Here is a 24,218-nt window from a genome sequence, read left to right on the forward strand (position 1 = left end):
CCCCCTCGAATCGACTTCGCACCCAGCGCGGCCGATATACACTCCCTTTGACGTGACCACTTCTTCGCGAGCCGCCTTCAGCTGTGTTTCCAACTCCTTCAAATGAGTGTGAAGACGAGAAAACTCAGCCTCTTTCTCCTTAATCTTCTTAGAAAGATCCTTAATCTGAGAGAAGTTCTGGTCAATCTATTCAAGGCGGTGCTTATTCTCAGCACGTTGAGAGGCCAGGGACTTGGTCACCTCGTCGAGCTCCTCCCTTCTGTTGAGACGAAGCTCCTCGAGCTCAGCAAAATGCTGATAGCCGCACTGGCTAACAAGAAGACGGTGTCTAGCCTCCTCATGCACCAGAGAAGTGCGCCACTTCTTCAGCGAGTCCAGCAGAATAAACATCTGCACAAAACAGCAAAAGTAATTATCAAAAAATATAACGTCTTCAAAAAAAAAACAAAAAAAAGCTTACATCCAGCGCAGAGGACTGCATGGCGGCAAGTTGATTCTCGGCCGCCTCAGGAAGCTTCTCAGCATACTTCGGAGGAATCGCACTGCGCATCAGATTCATTATTTGCCTCCGGTCCTGAGAAGTAAACCGGCCTGAAGAAAGGATCTGATCCAATTCAACATCATTGGCTTTTTGAGGGTCGGGTATTTCTATTGGAAAAACAACTGCCTTAGAATCCCTGGGAGAGACTATAGAACTTCCAGACGAAGAACGGCAAGTGGTTACGATGTTGGAGTAAAACTTACCACCAGAATTCCTAGCCCTCTCTACTGTCCTCAATGGAATGTTCCGACGGACGGCTTCCGGAATTCCCCCAAGTGGATCAGCTGCCGCCTTATCTTTCTGAGAGCTAGGAGAAGCAAACACCCGATGATGCGCAGTGGACGCCTTCGACGTTGACTTGAAGACGGGCTTCCCCGTGCCACCAGCCTTACGCTTGGAAGGAAGTGTCGTGGCCGAGGCAGCCTTCCTCAAATCCTGAATAGACAGCCACGTCAGCCGCAAAAATTGAAGGAAAGATCACACACTCTGGAAAACTTAAGCAATACCTTCTTTCCCTCGGTGGGAGGAATAGGGTGTTGAACAACTGGCTCGGGGATGGGCTGTTCCGAGATCGCCTGCTCAGCTGCCTCCTGACGTTGCAAGCCCTTAAAGGTGCTGGCGTCAAGCACTTCTGCCAGCCAAGTTGGCATATCTACTCGGCCCTTGGCTGCTTCATCCAGCTTCTCCATAGCCTTGTCTGAAAATCAAGGAGGACGTTAGTAAAAAAACGAAGCATTAATAAAACAACGAAAGGTCTAAAGTACAATACATTACCTCTCGGCATATACGAACACAAGCCCACAACCGAGAGGAAAACGATATCGACCAACTGATCCAAATGAGGCAACCACCCCTCGGGTATATAAGCCGTCTTGGTCCCAACTGTGAGCGGCTTGACCTTGAATAAGGACGAGATCTGTTTCCAGAGGGCGGGGGAAATTGGAGGAAAGGAGCCGCTTTTTCCAACAAAATTAGGCTGAAGCGTCCAATGTCTCATCTTGTTGCACATCTCCAAGTTAGTGGTTTTGATAACCACCCACTTCTTCCTCCAGTGATGCCACTTGGACGCCTTGCCCATCACCGTCCGGTAAGTGCCCTTGTAAGTAAGAGCTAACCAACCTTCGGCGGACCGAGTAACCTGAGACATTGAGGCTATCCTGAGAAATGCTGGGAAGGAGGGAGTAATACCCTCAAGCTCACACCGGGCAATATAGCCAAAGACGCCGACCCAGGAATTGGGGGACATTTGGTTCAAACCAATATTGAAGCCGTCCAAAACCTCCACAACAAAAGGGTGAGGAGGAAACCTCATGCCTAGCTTCAGAAAGGAGTTGTACACAGCGAACTCCCCTTCTACTAAGCGAAAGCTGGTACAGTGTATGTCGGCTGGCATGCAAAACGTGAACTGAGAACCCAGGTTTAGAGACGCCCCATAATCCGCCCCCTGGGCGGCAAGAAAGGTCAGCCACGTCTGAAGTGGGAAAATCTCACTGGGGTGAAGGTGGCCTTCTTCTCCACCTGAAGGGCCCGCCGGCGCACCGTCGGCGCGCTCGTTTGTGGGGGCGTCCTCCTCTATGGGAGAAGAACATCCCCCTTCGAAATGTGGCTCGTCCTCTATTTGCACCATGATATCCTGCACAGGCTGAAGAATTGGCTCAAAGACGAGGGGCATAACTTGAAAAGTGAAGACGTCAAAATAGCAGGTCGCCGCCCTCAGTTTTGACGAGGCCCTCATATCATAGATAAGGAAGGGGAACAAGGAATGACCAAAATTATCAACAAACAAGTTTTCCCAAAATAAATGTTACCTGATAGATCGAAGAGAAGATTTCCAAAGAAATTCGATGAAGAACGGCAAGAACAAGACTTTGAAGATTGTGGCGGTGCTACGGTGTCTCCTGGTAGATGATGGACGCCGGAAATTGCCTTCTCCTTTGGCTCTCAAATGATTACTAGAAATGAGGGGGAAAATCACTCAAACTCGTCACTTATTTATAGAGGGGTAAGAAATGATTAGCTCTGCCACGCGTCGTCACCTTATTGGATAACCCAAGAGCAGTGAAAACTAACATCCGTTTTCACCCCTCATGAGGGGAAAATGATGTGGGCCTAAATGTCTCCACCTTAAGGCCCAAAGAAGCCACAATGACCAAACAAGCCAGCCTAGAAGATCCATGGCCCAAGTCTAGGAAGAAGGCTCAGGCCTTGGTACTCAAACGAGATAAGAGGCAAACCCTTATTTCGTAACACCTACCTTCTTCAGCCCAGTTTATAAAAGGCCCATGATTGACGGCCAAAGGACACGTGTCCCAAATCCCCAGGGGGCACGCATCCCACAGATAGGGTTGAGGGATCACTTCCCGAGAAACCCTAGCCCTATAAAAGGCTCTGATCCCAAGGTAAGAATAATCAATTCATTCACACCTACCTTAAACTATTTTTGCTCTGCCTTCTCTCTAGAATTACTTCTCTCTCTAGCCTATACTTACTTAGGCATCGGAGGGAATATTCCTACGGGAATATTCTTGTTTTGCAGGTTGCCAGAAGTTCATGCCAGGTCATACTTGATACCTCCGAGGAACGCGTGACACGTCATCACCGTAAAAGATCCCACAACATCATCTAAAAAGTCAAAAAAATATTTTTTACCACCTAAAAAACTAATACTTGTATTTTACCACCTGAAGAAAATTTGAAACTTGTTTTTTACCACCTGAAATATGGAAAAATATATGGAAATGTTATGTGGGGAGGGCCACAATAACGGTAATATTTCTAATATGTTCTTTTCTTCAACAATTTCATGTATTTAACTCTCTTCTCTTCCCTCGCTTCTTTATCGTCCATGAATTTACATAAATTTTCACAACTATTATTTCACATAATTGAAAAAAATTAATGGAAATAAAGAGAGAAGGGTGAAAGAGTTAAAGAAAAATCACACAAGAAGTGTAAAAAATTGGAAGGAAATTGAACTAAGTAGCCACTTTTTTTTTTCAGGCGGTAAAAAACAAGTTTTAATTTTTATGTGATAAAATACAAGTTTTAATTTTTTATGTGGTAAAATACAAGTTTTAGTTTTTTAGTTGGTAAAATACAATTTTCGATTTTGTAGGTGGGCAAAAACTATTTGTCCAAAAAGAAATGCAAGTTTCATTCAATATTTGGGAAATAAGAAATCTTGCAACTTCTCATGTGTGTCTGAAAACTATTTATTGTTGGAAATCCTTGTGAGAAATACAAAAGAAAATGAGTGGGAAGTGGGAAAATGTGGGAATATGGAAAGTCCCACATGGGAAAAACACCTTCTACATTCATTGTTTATATTTGGGGACTTGAGGGAGAGATTTGTTTAAGAAAGCATGAGAGTAGCATGGGTTTGTGGGTCGGGTTATTCTTTTTGGGCAGAAGTGGTTCTAATTAATTCTAACGGTTAGAAGAATTAATCAACCCATTCAATATTGTAACTGCCCACTTATTCCACCCACTAATCATGTAACCACCCACTACTTCCATTATTTATTTTCTAGCCATTTTATGGCGGTTACAGTTCGCAGAAACTCTCAATATATATTTACCACTTCCGTTCTTCAAAAAATACACACAGAAACTGTTAACTAAATTCTCTCTCAATTCTCTTCTGTTCTGGGCAAATATTCTGGTCTCCAATCGAATCTTGTGAGTGCACACAAGTCTTGATGTCGTGTTAACCCTGGAGGGCAACCGCAAGCGTTCTACTGCACCGGGGTAGCGAGGAATTGTCTTTTAGAGCAGTGGTTCGTCCACGGCGCGACAATCGTTCTAATTCGGTCACCTCGTTCATCACGATATTGAGATAAGTTTATTCTAATTATATTCCAATTAAATTATTGTGGCAACATTATTACTTTATGGTATTAAATCGCAACAATTTATCACCAAACAATGTCCGATTGCCTAAATGGCTAAATTATAAGAAGTCTTTGTCAATTGTTTGGTCAAGATTTTGTCACTTAATGAGGGTTAGCAATAGATATTTTGATTGTTCATTCGTGTGTATGTGTAACGCGCTCCAAGCGAAATAAGTTGGGATGAAATTGTGCCAAACAGGTCAAGTTCGAGTTGGTTAATCTAAATATCCGACCTTAAAGGGCATTAATGGCCATCGTTTATGTGTTGCCTAAATTATCATTATGATATGGTCCCTCTTTTCTCAGTTAGGCTCTCGGTTTAGATGCAATTTTATGTTAAACTTAATAAGGTGGGTCGGGTTTGAACTTTAGTTTATTAACTGCCTTTTCATAGGCTTTCAAGGTTTCAAGTTACTTTCCTTCACTGGATTCATGGCCGGGGGCATTCCGTGACAGTTTTAGGCTAAATTCTTACTTATACATATTGTCTATTATTTTTGTGCATTAATGTGAGAGGATACCCTGCAAGGAAACATGCAGAGAGGTGCTTAGAGGAACCTTCAATGTTGGTTGTCACATACGAGGGTGAGCTTAACCATGCCAAGTGTATTAGTGTTAATATGGTCGAAAAGTTGAAATCTCTATAGCTAAAGATGTTTAACTATTACTATACTGTTTAGTTAAGGTTTATAGTTCTTGTTTTTAAGGTTTGGGCCACAGACCATAAAGCTAATCAGGAATTCCCATAATAGTTAAATGGTTACAGGTTGGATTTCCTAGAAACTTATTCATTTTCTTACTCCATGTGATTTCCTGGAAACTTATTACTTATTCTTCTCCCTGGAATCCCTTGCTGACACCAAAGCTTATGATTAGTGTTGTTTGAATAATTTGTGTCAATAGTCAATAGTCGTTGCAATGTCTTGTGTTAATTCTTTATCGTCTATGAGTCTATGACTGTATACAATATTGAAGACAGCTCCCATTTCTTTTGTTTCAGGCATTCATCCCTCCATAGCTCTTATACTAGGCTCAAATTAAGGTGAAGATGATCTTTGATTACTTTGGTGGGTGTTTCTACTCTAATTTTGTCCTTGTTTTCCCTTTTTGTCTATATTTAGTGTTTAGTCATGAATGCTTTAATTTATTTCTTTTCTTTCTGGATTGCATGTTGGAATAGAAGTATCTCTTGGTTTTGTGGCTAGAGTCTTACCACTGGCGTGCCTCTGAGTGTGATGCAAAAGTCTGAGTAGTTAGATTGCTTCTGATGGCACGAGTTAGACCGAAGAAGTCAACATGAAAAAATCCGAGCTAATTGTGTTAGGGTTATTTCTTAATATAACCATTGACGAGGATGCAGAAGCTGATGTTTTTCTCTACTACAAAGTACTTTGTTGGTTTTTCTTTTGGAGCCTTCTCCCGCATTCAAATATTGGTTTTTCTCTTGGAGCGTTCTCCTGCATTCAAATACCCGGAGTACTTTGTTGTTTGATCCACTTTTCTGGATAATCTGTTTCGAAATTATGTAGTTGATTGTGGTGATTTTGGTTTCTGATATAACACCAATATCGGTTAGGGAATTGTTGTACCAATACGCAAATGATTTGGTGATTTAGTATGTGTTTTTTATTGCAAAATTGAACGAGTATAGAAAAGACAACGTAACTAATCTCAAGCAAGTGTGAAGATCACTTCGAATTTATTTATCTATTTACGGTTTCTATTCTATGTTAATCCAAATTTAGCGTAACGTAGCATTTTTCATAAGTTTGAAAATACTTGTATCTTACGTAATAATTATACATGACAGTTTTATATACCTTGGGGGAATGTGCACGCTAGCGCACAGTCCAACAACTAGTTTTTCAAAAAGCAGGACATTCAATATTTTCAATCCAATATAAAATCTAGCAAGTTTTCGGAAAGCTCTATCTTCATCTGAAAACCCCAATGACATTGTGAGGAGGTAAAAGTTCAATTAACAAAGTATCCGATGACTCGTGAGGAGAAATGTTGACATTCCCATTGATGACCCTTAAGTCAAAATATTATCACTGGGCCGGGGACTCGTGAGACCCTCGAATCCGAATCAATTTTCAAAAATTAGATTCATTAGAGGCACTCCGTCTACCAATACTTTGATCTTCGTCGTAAAGAGACTCGATCAATGTGGGGGCTTACTGTAGACACCTACATTTGGTCTCCGTCTAGAAGAGATAAGTTCGATGATGAAACATAAAAACCACTTGGCAAAAGTATTCCTGAAGGACGAATATTCTGAGACCGGCCGACTCATTACCCAAGCCTAAACTTTCTATTTATAGTAAATGTTATTTATAGTAGATGCCTCTTCAAGTATCCGCTAAAACTAGTAAACCATCCGAAGATAGATTTGTGTTAACGGAATTTCCGTTGCATTCCAATTAAAATTCTAGGATCGGACTTACTGGAATTTTAGTTGCATTCCAATTAAAATCCTAGAAAAGATTGAAAAGCATTAAAGAATTCTAGTTGCATTCCGATTGAATTCCTTGAATCCTAAAAATATAGAAAAGGATTAAATAGAGTACTAGTTGAACAAATTGAAAAATAAGGATTAAAAGAGTTTTAATACGGCATAAAACCAAATGAAAATAAAAAAGGAGAGAAAAATGCATGAAACCAGAATCGTGCGTAAGAAATTTCTTGCGCATAGGGCCAAGCGCAACCGATTATTCTCGCCAATATTCATGCGTAGTTTCTTTTCTCATGCCACAATCCTTATTCAATTCTAACTCAAACACCAAGCAAATTTGGCGCCAGGTGCTGAGCGTGAGACATTTCTCACGCCCAGCTGCTACGTGCAACTTATTTCTTGCGCCAACATGCTTTTCAGCGTACCTAACACTCTTGCAATTCCATATCTTTCAACGAACCTTTTCACTATAAATAGAGGCTAAATCAGCCGAAGTAAAGGCACAAAATCATATTCTCTTACTACCCACAAGCACTAAGCCTAAGTCAAAGGACCTTATACATTCTTATAATCGCCTATACGTCCAGTAGTTCAGCTGTCTTAACTCTTGTTAAACGAAACGCTGTCCGTATAAGCGCCCAAATTAAGCATGGATTATGTCCAATGGTCTAGTCAAGTCGAGCAACATTCGTTGGATAAAAGGAAAGCGAGTAAAGCTAAGTGGTTAGTTTATGAGAACCGCAATATAGCCAAACTATATTGTAAAGTTCCTTAATCTAATTTATTGCTTCAATCACCATTATAAATATGTCAAACGTAATCTGATTATTTATCTAACCTAATAAAATATTCCTTGGACAATACAAATTATTGTTAGGTACCTTAAATCAATCTAAATTACCCTTTGACGATTGTTAGTTAATACTTGTGCATTAAAATCAACTCATATTAGTAATGTAGTCTCACGCATGTCCTATCTTCATTACATTGAACTAGTAAGGACCTCTTCATGGGCTAATACGTGACACTCCTTGTATTAGTAAATGTCCCAGAACCCTCAATCTCTACTCCGCTGGATGTATATTGAGCGATTCCCACACCAGAAATAACAAGGGAACCTAAGGCTGTTGTGGTCAAATACGTTTAGCCTGGGTCTCACAAGGTTGTACTCAGTATCACAACAAGCGGGTTTTATCAGTTTTGTAAAACTTAATGTCGACTCCATAAACTAGTATAAAGAGGATAATTTCCCTTAGTTAGTTCGATTTTACTTAATATTGCTTGCCATACATCCGCGAGGGTAGAATTAAGAAAATATCCTAAACCCGTCTTTTCCGACCCCCCTCACAGTGCGACTCCATTGGGGAGTTTTTTGAAATACTCGCGCAAGTAGTAAGAGGACCTAGGCCAAGGGAAAAATCCACCGCTACGTACGCCGCGTTTATTTCCTTATTAAGTTGGGATGATCTGAAATTTCAATGTATACGATTAAACTGGACAAAACAACACTAGATTCTGGCTTCCTTGGCATGTTTTATCTAGGAAGTTGGGACTAAAGAGACCTACTAGCCCAAAGGGCAAACGCGCGTTGCATGTTTTCCACTCCAGACTACACATAGTAGCACATCCACTTGAATCAAATCGCTTATCTCATACGTCTATTCTCGGTACGCGCCACTACAGCGTTTATCAGATAAGCCTTGATGAAATTCGTCATAAAGAGCCTGTCGGGGAATGGGCGATATGTTTGGTACCTTTTTGACACCAAAGCCTATTATTGACCATAGAGACTTACATACAACTAAATGCGCATATTTAAATTCCATAAAATCATGCTCGTTGTTAGTTCCGTGTAGAAATTATATGCTATATATGTACGAAACTAATTAACCAAACGCTAAGTTTAAAGTCAACAATATTATAAAGTTTAATGAAAATGCTTTAAACCTTGAAAAATAAATAATTTGCTACAATTGATTAAAAACTAAATTAAGGAGCCTAAGATCGGAATTCGGCACAAAAATTCTTTCATGCCAGACTGATCAGCTCAATAGAGTTCCAACGTGTACCATATAGCAAAAGAACTTTTTAGCGCATACACGCATGTTTCTGCCGCATAAAAAATAATAACTGAACCTCCAATTGGGGATGAGAATTCAATCGCGCAAGCAGGTCAGCGCAATAATAATTTTGTGCATAGTGTTGTGCGCAAAAATCCTTCTGTGCATAACGCTGCGCGCAAAATGTGTACAACACTAACTTTATTTTTGCCAGAATTCAAATTTGTATGTTTACGAAGTCAAAAAGATATGTTCTTGCAACTAATTCAAACGACCAAAACACATATGTGTTAAACGATACGTTGGTTAAATTAAAAATGCCCATAAAAAAGTGCAAATTCAAATTTGTACCAAAGGCATTTTATGGAAAGACGTTAATCGAATGAGTCATTAAGTTAATCGAAATAGCATTTACAAATTACCCCAAATTCTAATACGCACATATTATACTTTCGTGCCTGTTTGAGTGCACATACGCTCAAGAAAATGGGCCCAATTTAGTAAAATATAAGCTGTGAAAAATTGGAATGAAAAAAAGTTGCGAATAAGCAGGAAAAGACCTGTAGGCGCAAGATCTTTCTTGCGTCAAACAGGCCATCGCAAGAGTATTCCTGCGTGTAACATCTAGGCATGAGAATTCTGTTGCACCCCGATGTTCCTTTCGTGTACTGACTTCTTAAAACGTACGCAATAATTAAAATCGATTCGTAAGTCGTTATTAGCCTCTTAATAACACTAATGCGCTGCCTAATACCGTCATGCTAATAAAATAATTTTAATGTTCAAAAAGCAAAGAAATGAAGGAAAATTTTTAAAAAACCATTTTCAAAAAAGGAATCCCGAGTCTAGACTAAAGTTCTGCCAAAATACAATCTGAAATCCTAAATGTAGCATGTCTTATACATAGAACTGGTTCTTCTACTTGGCATCATTCTGCAAAACATCCACTATCCCGTCTCGAATCCTTCACCCTAGTGCAAGAGTCAGTAACAACAATCTCAAAACATCATTCTCCTTTTCCAGGGTCTCTTGTCTTCCAACCTTAATTTGATCCTACACCAACTGTAGTCATGTCGCTCGATGAAGTGCAAGCCCAACTTGCAAAAGTGGCTACCGCTATGGAGCAGTTACGTATGGAAAATCAATCCCTTGTAGCCAAAAAAGTCCAAAATGAGCTAGATAATGAAAAGAAGATCGAGAAAATATTCCTTCAACAGACCATGGGAAGCAAATAATTGTCACTCGATCCGAAACCAATTTATGGCAAACTACTAGAAAAGTTCAATTCATCGGATTACCAAAGTTTAAGGCGACGGATAACCCCCAGAACCACCTCTTAAGCTTTGTAAATTCCATGAACCTCAATGGTATGGACAAGCCAATGTACTTACCGCCTTCCCTATGTCCTTGGAACCAACTCCACTTCAATGGTTTTACCTACAGGACCCCCAAACATTCCCCACTTTAGGAGGATTTTGTTAACATCTTCATCCCGAAATACTCGTCTTACATGGACTCCCATGTAACCATGCACGAGTTAAAAGTTCTTTCTCAAAAGAAGAAAGAAGGTTTCACGACCTACTACGCTCGATGGAGAGACAAGGCGGCCTGGCTAACCCAAAGGCCTCTTGAATCAGAGCTAGTCCAAAAGTTCATTGATAACTTGGATGTAGCATACAAACAACACGTTAGATACTTGGGCTTGGATTCCTTGAAAATAATCTATGATGTAGGTATCAAAATAGAGGATGACCTCTTAAAAAATACCCAAGCAAACGCTGCTAAGCCTACATACCCGCCTAGAAATAACGCGTACAAAAAGGGTGAATCTTCCCAAGCACAGGAAGTTCATGCCGTTGAGGAAAATCCTCCTTGAAGGACCGGAAGATGGACCAGGGATAGAAATTTTGCCCCACTCGGGTCAGGTGTAACTCAAACCTATGAAAGGTTAGTCTCCCAATGAAATATGGCTTCAATTAGACCGACGCGTGACCCCGCAATCAAGAATAGATTGTGGGTTGATGGCGCCCACTTCAAATATCACAGGGGCAATGGTCATGACACTGAGGATTGCAGGCACTTAAAGAACACAATCCAAGACATGATAGAGGATGAAAACATCCCTCTACCTAACGCTAGCAACCCTAGCAATAACAAGAGTCCCTTAGGCTCTTGTCACATTTCTTTAGAATAGCCTAAAAGCGCAACATTTGACCCCATAGTCTACATAACGCTTCAAGGAGAAACTCTCGCTACGTTGCCCATTCTAGGCATTGCTGGCGAAATATGCGGTATATAGGGCGACCATGCCAAAGACGTATATTTGTCTCAAACTACAGGACAAGACTACTTCATTGAAACCTGGCCCATGGCGTCGTTCTTCGACCCTTCCTAAAAAGAAACAAAGGTCGCTAATTTAACCAAATCCAGAAGGGTATACCAGCCAGACATCCATCCGCCTCCCGCGAATGATGTCCGCGTTCGAAAAACTTCTGAAAAGACACAGCCCACTACGGTGACTGAAGTTATAGAAAATCCACTCTTGAAGCAACTTAAAAGGACAAAAGCATAAATCGCCATTTGGGACTTGATGTGTACTTCAAAAGACGCGAAGAACTAATCCGCTTGTTGGATCAGATTTCGGTCCCCAATAACATATCACAATACCATATGACCAGTGACATTGAACAATGGGCAATAGTGTTTACTACAAAAGACTTACCCAAAGAAGGGAGTGCCCACAACAAGGCACTCTACCTAGTGGTTTGATGCAAAGGTCAAAACATCCCACTAGGATTCGTAGACAATGGTTCGGCTGTTAATGTTTGCCCATAACAAACCATTCAATTATTGTGATTTGATAGCAATGATTTTCGGCCTTCAACCCAAGGCATACAAGCCCATGCCAACTCTAGAAGACCAGTGCTTGGCAAGATTGATCTTACCATTAAACTGGGCCTGTAGCACGAACTATAGAATTTCAGATAGTGGACATCAAACCCACATTCAACCTCCTACTTGAACGCCCTTGGCTCCATGACTTGGGAGGAATAGTGGCAACTCTGCACCAAATGGTAAAATTTAACCATAACGGAGTAACCATGGCTATAAACGCCCCGCCCTTCAATGTCAACTGCTCTACGGTCGAAACGATTGGTGGCTAAGAGGACTTTTACGGATTCCAAATGGATAACACAGTACAAATCATCGAAGAGTACGACCTAGCATTCCTGGACCCTCATGCATCTCTGATCATTTCGCACATACTACTATCCCAAGGCTACCTCCCTGGAATGCCATTACGCCTAGGGGAGAAAAGAACCATCTATCTCCCCTTACCTAGCACTTCGACTTCCTTTGGTTTGGGTTATAAGCCAACATAAGACAATATAGTCCAACGCCTATCACAGCTACGCCTCGAAAAGACTATAGTTAAAGATGGACGCGGAACTCCCTTGCCACCATACATACGTACTCTAAGGGGTATGTTTGTACGCGAAGGAGAGGATTTAACTTCCTATAATTTACCTAAACCGATAATTCTGGACAACATAAGAAGGCCAGGGTTTGATATTTTCCATGACTGCGATATGTTGGACGAGTCACCCCACCTCGCTGCGAGGCTGTTGATAAGGCGATTTTTCGTCATTGAAAAGAAGACCACCCGACCAAACAAAATATATAAACTCCTAACTAACCGGTGTATTGACTATAGCGACAAGCATAGGGATCGTCCCAAGAGAATGAATATGTTTGACTTTTCAATCTAATGCGTTCAAAAGCTAATTCGAATGAAAATGAGTTTGAGAATTAATCTAATGAAAGCAAGAAAAGCACGAAATACAAACAAGTAAAGAAATTCTAGAGATTTTGGGATTCGGCTATGGAAATTGAATTAAGGGAAGAACAAGGTCAAAACAATCATGATTATGCAAAGACTTAGTGTATAGGGGAATAGAATCTAATGACGCGCTCGCCACCTCTCGGATGGAGCACGCGAAGCATCTAATCTATGGAAAAGCTTTCGCATAGTCCTAAACTAGATCACTTGCATATAGGACCTACTATTCACTTGCATAAAAGAGGTTCACAATGTCTTGCCAAACCTAGACTATGCATTCCAATCAATTCTAATCAACTAGCATTTGCAACTACTACTCAATTGGTCATGGATATCCTATCACCAACACACATTTAATCACAACATCAATCATGAATTTCCCTAAAATTTCCCAAATTCAATCCCAAGGCTTCAACCCTAACCTCTAGACTAAAACTACTCAATTAGCATGATTAACATCAACATTAAACTAAAATTAATCCTAATCATGAAACTAATTGAATTAATGAAACTAATTGAAACAACAAAATTCAGAAAATTCAAATATCAAAATTGGGGGAAAATTCAAGAAAATTCAAAGTATGAAACTAAATCTAGAATTCAACAATAAAATCAAAGCAAGAACGAAATTAATGAAGCATTAAAGAATTGAAAGAACAAATCTAAAGAAAAGTAGAATTATACCTTGAATTGTAGAAATTGCATCAAACTTGAAGAACAAAATTGAAGAACAAAACTCAAATGAAAAAGAAAAGAAATCTGAAATTTAGAGTTTGAATCCACTAAGAATTGAAGAATTTGAAGCTAAGAATCCTAATCCTAACCACTAATCTAAGCCCTAATCTAATTCTCTCTCTAGAATCCTAATTATGAAATCTGAAAATGAAAACTAACTAATTACGTAATGAAAACTCGCTGCGATTTAAGTCTTATAACAGCAATCCCGCGTACCCGTGTTCGGTCGCACAAAATGATGTTTGGTCGCACAAGGGCTGTTTGGTCGCACAGAAATTCGTGTTTGGTCGCACAACAAAACTCAGAAGCTTCTGTTCTCTCCCTGCCTATCTGTGCGCTCGAGCACTGTTAAACGATCGGATCAGGTCTTGTGCGACCAAACAGACAAGCTTGTTCGAGGTCACAGACCATGGCTACGAGTTTTGCGCTTTTCTGCTGTGCTATTCTGCTGCGTGTTGCTGCTTGTATTGCTGCGCCATTCTTGCTGTAAGGTTGCTGGTTGTGTAGCTGCTACAAGGTTCTCAAGTGAGCACTAAGGGCTGCTGTAAAGAGCTCGTGTATAGCTGTTACTAAACGAGTGCACAGGGCTGCTGTGTGTGCCTTGTTCAAGTGCAGCGTGCTGTTCTGCTGTGCTCTTGCTGTGATGCTGCTATTCTGCTGTGCTCTTGTTGTGATGCTGCTAGGTTGTGGCTGCTACAAGCTATAGTCAAGAAGGCTTTTTGGTGAGCACAAGAGCTGCTGTATGACAGCGTGTTGGTGAACACAAGGATGCTCGTGTGTGGCTGTTATGTGGAGCTGCTATTCTTGCGTGCATAGCTGCTGTAAGTGGACTGTTGCTGCACTATTCTGAGTGCATAGCTGCTGTAAGTGGACTGTTGCTGCACTGTTCTGAGGTAGCTCGCGTGTTGCTGGCTGCAACAAGGCCAAGTGCACAGCTGCTTGTGCTGTAGCTGTTCAAGTGCAGTGTGGCTGTTTGTGTTACTCGTGAGTCGTGAGGCTGTGTTATTGGGCTGCACTGCTGGACACTCAAATAAACATCGCTGCAAAGAGAAATCGCAAGGCATATTATTGAAATTCGAAAATCAAAATAATAATTCGTTTAACATTTTTTACAAACTGCAAAACATATAACTCGTCGACAAGCATAATGACACAATATTAACACGTTAATACTCAAAACGACTCTTACGCAATGAGAATGCGCACAAAGGGCACGTTTAGAGCAAAAACGACTAAAATATACGCAAGACGAGAAAATGTTTTGATAAATGCAAAAATGCAATAAACGAACTAAAAACAATAAAACTAAGCGAAAATAATAATAAAATGAACAAAAATCCTAAGCTAAGAGCGACATAAATGTCTCTCATCAAACTCCCCCAAGCTAACCCTTTGCTTGTCCTCAAGCAAAGCTAGAATGAGAAATGGGAAGGAGAATGAGCTTATTTATTAAAAATCAAAATTACGAAAATAAGAACTACAAGAATGCACACTAACCCACTTTCGTAGGAATCACGGTTGCATTTAAGCACATGCAACAAGCTCTTAAACCCCACAATCAGTCATGAGGGCGAGTGGGATCTCGCAAGGGTTTCCAAAGAGAAACACCCATAACTCTACCAAAAATTTGAATCAAGGCAAGACCTGAAAAGGAAAATAAACTAAAAACAAACAAAGAAAAGAGAAGAAAAGAAAAAGAAAAGAAAAGAAAGAAAAATTAAACTACAAAATTCAAGAAATGGGCCTTTATTATGGAACGAGCACAAAAGAATGCTAATATTACTAACCAAATAAACGAATGCACGCTAACCAATGTCCTAAGTCGAGTGAAGGATTCAAATGCCAAGCAAAGAGAACTAAGGGTAAGCACTTATCAATTCCCCTTCACTAGTGCATACCAAGTCAAATCTCTAGATCCCATCCACCCTTAAGAATAGTTTCTCATGACGCCGCGAAGGCGTCGGAAAACAAGATTTGCAAGGGAGAAGAGAAGGTTACCCGACATCTTAGCATGACAATCTCATTCCATAATTTGACCAAATCCTCCCTCCACCGACAAAGACTCAACTCAAAAGGGTCAAGAGGACTTTTTAGGGTGTAACGTAGGCTAGGGGTAAGGTGTGGAACAAATTTGGTAATTGGTGCTCATACCTAAAGTGAAGCGCAATAAATGAATTCAACTCAAGCAAATCGAACCAAAAAAAACTCATACCACTTATTTGGGGTACCCCCAAGCTTATTCAACAACAAAACTAAACTAAAACTCTTTTTGAAATTTTCTTGATTTGATTTTCTCTTTTTTTTGTGTTTCAAATGAAACTTTTCTCATTGCCTTGTTTTTTTTTTCTATTTTTGGCTTTTTCAAAACTTTCCTTTCTCTTTTTGCATATGCATCATTTATTCACTATATACAACATATTTCCCAAACTTTTCCATTCATACCAATATCAATCATTCCTCAACTTTGCATAATCATTCAAAACCATCAAGCATCATAACACAAAGCTTCACTATCACTTCTAAGGGTGAAAATAAAACAAAGGCTAATAGGCTTGTAATGTGCTCATAATAAATGAAGGGGCAAGGCTTAAATGGATAGCAAGGGGGAAAATGCAAACAAAAATATTAATGAAAATAAAAATAAAGATGTCCTAATCTAAAAAGAAAAATAGTCACCAAAAGAAATGCCTCTATCGTCCCCTAAAGTAGTTCGGTCGCGGTCTCGGGAAGCAAAAAGTCAAATTCTGGAGATAAGAAAGTCAATGCCAAGGATCCATGCCACTCAATATATGTAAACATGTGTTTGGGCTAGTATGAACATGATCCTCACATGGGAGAAAATACTACTCTCTCCGGTTTCAAGTCACTAGAGAGATCGACACCGTCTTACCACAAACCAAGGGTTCAAGACTCATGCTACCCAAAGTTCTAACCGACTTTCTTAACACCTAAATCCTAGATTCGACCCAAGACATTGAAAACCGTGCAAACATCTACCAATTAGGAATAAAAGCATTCTAGCCTACAAGTTCCATTTTTTTTATGTCCAAATCAAGAATAATGCGAAAGAACTAGAAAAACTTGCCTTGACAAAGATCGAAAAGGAAAAAGAAAGAAAAGAAATGAAAAAGGAAATAAGGAAAAGAAAAGGAAGTAAAAAAGAAAAGGAAAATAAAGAAAATCAATGAAACTAATCAAGAAATATGCACAAAATCTAAAATATTCACAAAATCAAGCAATCCATCACATGGAGATCAAAGTAGCAATCCAAACATTAAAATCTTCCCCCAAGCTTGAATTAGGCCATGTCCTCAAGGCCTAAAATGAAACTAGGAGGGGCACAACTACCCATCCAACCAATGCCCCATATGAATGATGCTCGACCCCAAAGAATGCAAGAGAGTTAGAATGATATTACCGGAAATGTCGTGGGAGCAAGTACTATTCACTTGCATATAGGACCTACTATTCACTTGCATAAAAGAGGTTCACAATGTCTTGCCAAACCTAGACTATGCATTCCAATCAATTCTAATCAACTAGCATTTGCAACTACTACTCAATTAGTCAACATGGGGGACTAAGATTACTCAAAATGACAAAGCAAGGCAAATAAGCAAGCAAAGGTGAAGAATAAAGAGCATAGTCAGCCGGTATTTAAACAGTTGAAGACAAAGTACATCCTAAACCAAATCAAGAATGAAAAATATTTGAAACCGCAAAATTAAAAGACACGGCGTAGAGAGTCTTTCGCGCCACACTTCTAGAGCAAGGTTGTTCTCACGCCAGCACAATGGCGCGAAAGAATTCTTGCGCCCACTTACTCCATTTCCGTGTTGGATTCCAGGATGGTTGGGATCAACTGGAATTGTTTCAAACTATTTCCAATACAAACTCTGGTATAATTTAGACTAATATTTGGATAATTTGGATTGTATGTGATACCTAGACATAGTCAGACTAAAATTATCTTTTTTAAAAAAGGGGTTTTCGGATTATTTCTAAAACTTTTGAATTAATAATAAAATTAAGCATTGACTTCAAAACTTAAATAAGTGTCTATCATTTTATGTTTGTTTTCTTAAAATGAATTATGTTATTTTTCTAATTAAAATAAAGCAAGTCAAGGCCCACGAAAATAAGCCCAGGATTTCGCATAACTGTGATTTCATCCAGACAAAGAAATGAAGCATAAATTCAGAAAAGTAAAGGATTACTGCATACGTATGTCTGACGTATGAATACACATACGAAATCATGAATACATTTTGTATACGTGGGAATGAGTTTCTTTGGGCACAATTAAGTCCCAGAAAGCAAACACCGTACCAGATTTCACGAGTTCCTGAAAGCTCTGACTGTTTTACTACAGCGAAAGATGCAGCGTCCCGAGGGGCATGCCTCGTTGGTACTTCGGGTTTGCGGAAAGGATTTGCCGCGTGTACCCAATTTTCGTAGAAGAACTTGAATTTTCAGCCCCCAAGTGTTTACCTTTGCTTTTCAGAGTCCTATGAAGAAATGATCGAATTGTGTGAATGGATATATGTAGAGTTATTGTCATGCATGTTCGCTGCAGTAGAATGATCGAATGATTGGGGCAACTTTTCACGTTCTAAGTAGTGAATCTTTCTTAGAGCGTAGATAAGGGTTGTAACAGGTCAATGTTCGTTTAATGCAACTGAACACTATGATTTTCTCCTATGACGTATGTATAGCATTAGCACTGAGAATTTGCAATAAGATCGACGTTTGGAGAAGATTTGAAGTGTTTTTCTCAAGGCCCCAAGCATGGCTACGGGATTGGCTTCGTACTATAATGCTTGGCACACCTTTTTTCATATTCATGCCGTTTTGGATGAACAAGAATCATCCGTCTACTAAGAGTTCATGAATAGTTTGAATCATACTTTTTTGGTGCAAGGTATGTTTGAGGAACAAGTATTGCTCCTTGCCATTTTGCTTTGTAGGTGTCATATTAGGCGACATTGTTATGGTCAAGGTAATTAGAAGGTCGAAGTCTGTATTGATCAAAGATTAGGTGGCTCTCTTCTAGCCGAATTCGGAGTATGGCTTTCTGGCTTATACTCAAATAAAAAGACATAAAACAAGACGCATGCATATTTCAAAGTCAACAATATCTTTTTTTTCGTATTTGGGGGATTTAAGTCTGTAGAAAGAAATTAGTTAAAACTTGCAGATTTAATTCAAAATTATTTGCAATGGAAAAGTCTTGTATGTTCAATCAATTGTTAAGGAGAAGAATGGACATGTTGGCTAAGTTAGCCCCCATTATAAACCAGGGCAAATTTTTTGCCTCTTTTGAATCAGACATGGGAAGGTGCATCTAGAATTGATTGCTTAACAAGGAAATGAATGAACTGAGTAAGATAGAGGACATATCCAACTTTTTTGAAAACATACGATTTTGAAAATATAAAGGAAGAGATAGGATCTTTATTTAAAAGCACACTCGAGAATGTTAAAGGAAGTCATTTGACAGTGCGGTCACATAGTTCAGTATAGGCTAAGATCAACCCGTCTCTTCTTTCTTTAATTTCCTTTTTTTATTATGAAAGTTTCACTTGGGTTGCTGGCTGTAGTACTTGTAGTTTACTTGTAAGAAATATTGGTTGCTCGATTCAGGATGAAGTTTAGCTGCTCAAGGTTCAAGAAGGTGAAAGACATTCTTGAATGAAGAGATGTCAAGGGAGGGTAAGGATAGTAAGTGCTATCCTTTGGTGTCTACATAAAATGCTTGATTGCCTTACTTAGTTTTTTTTTTCTAGCAATTTTTAAGAAGAAGTTTATATAAGAATAGATGTATCGTTTATTTCAGGAAATTTTATATGTTTTCGAATGGCAGGAAACAAGTTATTTTAGAAAGTAAATGCTTCCCTTGGAAGTAATGCCTAAAGAGGCAAGTTGCTTTTATTTTCTTGGCAAAGTAATCAGGTTGATAATATAATCGTGTGCCTAATTAACAAGACCTTTACGACCTTTGCATTGTTTTAGTCACTTTTAGTCAGAGTGGGCTGAGTTCGTTTTGCTCAAAATAGATGTCTAAAATGAATTAGAGTAAGGTGGCCGCACCATTAGGGGTTGCATATGTTAGGTTATGATACATATGAACAACATAAATCATGCGGAAAAACCTTAATGCCAGGAATCATATTAATTGCACATAATCATATAATTAGTCTAGGATGCATACACTTTGTAGCGTGCCCTCCCTAGCTGCGCCCGAACCGAACAAGAACAAGTCTTTAGGACTCCAAGTGTCGTCCCTCCGTAGGAAGTCCACAGCACGTCCGGATCCGCCTTAAGATTGACCAACTAGAATCGCCCTTAAGGTTCTTAGAATTTTCGGCTAATAGGGCAACAATATGACTGAAATTTTGCTCTTAAAATGTCACTCTGAATACTTGAAAAACTCGTCCATAAATTGTGAACCTTGGCACATATTTATAGGGCTATGGAAAGGGATTTAGAATCCTATTAGGATACTAATTAGTTTAATTAGAATTTCATTAAAACTCTTTTAAACTAATTCTATCTATTAGGATTAGGAATTAATCATAGAACGAACTCCATAAGCTTTAGGATTCGTATCGAACACAAACGTTGCACGAGCACCGCACAGCCCGCGCAAGCCTTGCGGCCCATACGAGCAGGCGCAGCTCGCAGCCCACGAGCGTCAGCCCACCCGCGCGCGCGCCATGGCCTTGTTGTGCCTGGCCTTGCGCTGGGCCTGGCGTGGCCTTGGCAGTGTTGTGTTGGGCGCTTGGCTTGCTGGACGCGGGCCTGGCTTCATGCTGGGCCTTCGTCTAGCAAGTCTCGTCCGATGCTAATTCGTCCGATGCGCTTCCGATTAATTTCCCAATTCAGGAATTCATTTCCGATACGAACAATATTTAACATTTCCGATTCCGGAATTAATTTCCGTTTCGAACAAATATTTAATATATCCGTTTCCGGAATTATTTTCCGATTCCAATAATATTTCCGTTTCCGGCAATATTTCAGATTCCGGCAATATTTCCATTTCCGATAATATTTTTCCGATACGTACCATGTTTCCGTTTCCGGCAACATCTACGACTTGGATAATATTTATATTTTCGATACGATCCATATTTCCGTTTCCGGCAATATCATCGTTTCTGGAGTATTCATTGTTTGCCTTTGACGATCTCAGCTCCCACTGAAACCAAGATCCGTCGATTCCGAATATCCATAGATGGAGTATCTAATGCCATTAAATACTTGATCCGTTTAAGTACTATTTGTGTGACCCTACGGGTTCAGTCAAGAGTAAGCTGTGGATTAATATCATTAATTCCACTTTAACTGAAGCGGCCTCTAGCTAGGAATTCAGCTCACTTGATCTCACTGAATTATTAACTTCTTAATTAATATTGAACCGCATTTATTAAATGCATACTTAGATCAAGGGCAATATTCCTTCAGTCTTCCACTTGTCCTTAGGGACAAGTGTGCATTTCCTAATTCCTTTGTCGCTCGATGCTCGCTCAAGAACTTAAGGTAAGAGTTGTCAACCTTATTATGTCCAGAGGTGTTTCTCGGTTTCAGAGTTCAACTTATCAAATAAACAGATAATCATAGCCTATGATTCATCTGAGCACGGCCATGCATTTTACAGTTTCTAGCTCTCCGAGTGGCCTTGTACAACTTTTAGCATCTCATCCCGATTTATACAATCCCAATCTTGTGATCTTGAGATTAGACTTCGTTTGATAGGTGATTACCTGAGCGTTGCCTTTATAGCCTCCTTTTACGGTGCGACGGTTGACAACGTCAAAGTAAGCAGTTCTCAAACAAGTAATCTCAAATCACTCAAGTATTGAGGATTAGTGTCTAATAATTTTAATGAAATTTACTTATGACAGATTTTCATCTCTTACAGTAAAGTTTCATAGGTCTGTCCGATACTAGTCTTCCCAAAGTAAGTATCTATGCAAATGATTACGACATTGCCATGTCCACATAGTTCAAGAAACAGAACTACTAATCATCTTGCATTCTAGTCGTCTAACGTTTTCTATGCGTCCATCTTTATAGAAAACTCCGACCATGGACCATTTTCAACTTTTGACATTCAAGTTCACTTGATAAACAGTTCTTAGTCAAGGGACTGGTCCTGACAGTCTATCTTGAATATATCGTCAAATTGAAGGGACTCATCATTTAATACTAAACCAAGATTAAATGGAATATGAAAAGACATTTCATATATGATAAATGTTCAACCCCAATGTTTTACAACCTTGGGCCTCGAACCCATCTTTAAAACAACTCGTGGAATTCAAAGCTATGCTTGATTTCCAGTGCCACAATGTGAGTGTTGTTTCTCACTTGTTGCATAGGTTTAGTTATCATGCTTTGCCAATCTTAATATCTTTTTCATCGAATGTTCTTCAAGATAGATGATAAGATCTTTTGAGTATGTTTATTTTGTGATCTAGTCTTTCTTGCAACAATAGTGGTTCTACGCATTTTGCAATGAAGAACCATCAAGCCAACAGACATTTGATCTACCCAAGTTCAGTGAAGAACTCTTTAACATAAACAACATGTTGTATTGCTTCTTAGGAAATAATTACTTCTACTTCAACTGTTTAGGTTGCTAGTGATGCTTTGTTTGGATTTACCTATACAAGCAGTTCACGGATATGTGGAAGACTTTCCAGCTGTATCTTAGAACATAGAAATTAATATTTAATTTCCCACGCAACAACTCATGGTCTCCAATCCATGTTGCCATTTTTAAAACACGATGCTCTTTAGCTCGTCCTTGCCAATGGTTAACTCCAAAGGGATCTTGCTTGATCCTTTGCCAGTGTTTATGCGTGTAGCATCAATATTTAGTGTAGACACCTACTTTTGTCCCCATTCCCGAAAGGGAAAGGTTCGATGATGAAAGCATAAATCTCCACTTGACAACGCATCTCCTATAAAATAAACGAATCTCAATTCCCCTTTTCATTTCACCCGAAACCTGATATTTATAGAAAACTGCTATTTATGGAAACCTGCTAAAAATAGTAACTGCCGTAAAAGGTAGCTTCTAAAAGTGGCAAATCATAAAGGATAGAAACCTGTCAGAATTAGGTGTTGCATTCCAACATAAATCCTAAATGAGATAGAAAACTGCGAGAATCCTATTCCTAATATGATTCGGAAATAAGAGTTACGTATTAAATAAAATCCTAACGAGCCTAGAGTTCGTAACGGGCCCAGACGCATCCCGTCGCAAGGTTAATACGCACTAAAAGACTCGATTAAGTCTCAAACACTACGGATTTCAGGAATCCGAATCTGACTAAGAAAACAGCCCAGACCCTATTTTCAACGCCTGGCTCTGGCCTGGGCGCTGAAAATACCTGGGTATGTGTTTTTTCCTAATTCTTTATGGATTAGAACTCTGCAATTCTATCTTTCACCGAACTCTTCCCTATAAATACAACCCCAAATTCGACGTGAAAAGGACACACACAACACAATTCATATTCTGAGTATTGACTCCAACCCTTAGCCTAAGCCTCTCGCTGCGAAATTGCTCACGCGTTCTGTCGCAATCGATCCATAAATGGAACAGAACGTATCCTGTCCCATAATTTGAGATTCGTTAAATAAAAAGGAGAAATAGCAAAGTCAAAGTGGTTAGTTTTCTTAGAACCGTGACGCACCTCTCAAGGGTGCGTCGTAATGTGTCCCTTTTCGATGATTTAATTGCTTTCCTCGCCCTTTTTATGAACTGTTAAACTAACTAAATCTGATTGTTCTATCATGCCTAATAAAGATAATATTTTGGAAAATTGAACTATCATGCTAGGTCCCTTAAAGCAATCTAAATCAGATAATCGCGATCGATCTAGTATTATGTGTTGCATATTGCTAAAATCAACTCAGATTAGTTTAATAGTTAACGCATGTCCCTTCAATTATTTATGCTGAGCTAGTAAGGATATCCTGCCTCTGGAGTTATCGAAGAGCGAGTACTCCTCTCGGTAGTTACAGTCCCCCGAACCCTCAATCTCTACCTTGCGGGTGTATGTTGAGAGATCCCCAAACCAGGGATCACAAGGGAACCTACGGCCGTCGTGGTCAAACATAATTGCACTCCCTTTATGTCACGATAACCGGGTTTTGTCAGTTTTTCTCATTGTCGTTAAAAACTGAATGGCGACTCCTATATTACTAGTCAATTGGGTGTAAACTCACAGGAAATCCAATTACACTTGATTGAATAAAAAAGAAGCGTCACACCCACGAGGGACGAGGTCATGCATTAACCTCGTGCTTTTTCGACCCCCTCAGAGTGGCGACTCCGCTGGGGATAGTGAAGGAAATACTCGTGCTTGTAGGTAATCAAAATAGCCGAAGGGTGAAACGATCCTACCCCGCGTTTATTTCCCCATCAAGTTGGGACGACCTGAAAATCAGCATATTAATGTGAACGGGAAGAACAACATAACGAATCTCGGCTCCCTCGGGAGTTGGGACTAAGGATACCTTTTTCGCCAATAGGGGGGTGCATACGCCGCGCATGTTGCCCACTCGGTACTTGTGCAGGTAGTACACCTATCCCGAACCCAATCGCTCGCTCATTAGGTCCCTCTCGCCTGCATGCCCCCTTGGCTTGCACTTGCGGGTTGGCCTCTTGAGCGAAATTCGT

The 24,218-nt window shown here is 39.7% G+C and overlaps 1 long non-coding RNA gene across 1 annotated transcript; it reads left to right on the forward strand.

The window, feature by feature from the left end:
• The first annotated feature begins 4,169 nt into the window (after nucleotides 1-4,169).
• LOC130463917 (uncharacterized) lies at nucleotides 4,170-6,140 on the forward strand. Its single transcript, XR_008924130.1, has 3 exons — nucleotides 4,170-5,016; nucleotides 5,432-5,498; nucleotides 5,612-6,140. It is a non-coding gene; the product is annotated as an uncharacterized lncRNA (long non-coding RNA).
• Nucleotides 6,141-24,218: the final 18,078 nt, after the last annotated feature.

Source organism: Spinacia oleracea, chromosome 6 (assembly GCF_020520425.1).
Source record: "Spinacia oleracea cultivar Varoflay chromosome 6, BTI_SOV_V1, whole genome shotgun sequence".
Classification (NCBI taxonomy): domain Eukaryota; kingdom Viridiplantae; phylum Streptophyta; class Magnoliopsida; order Caryophyllales; family Amaranthaceae; genus Spinacia; species Spinacia oleracea.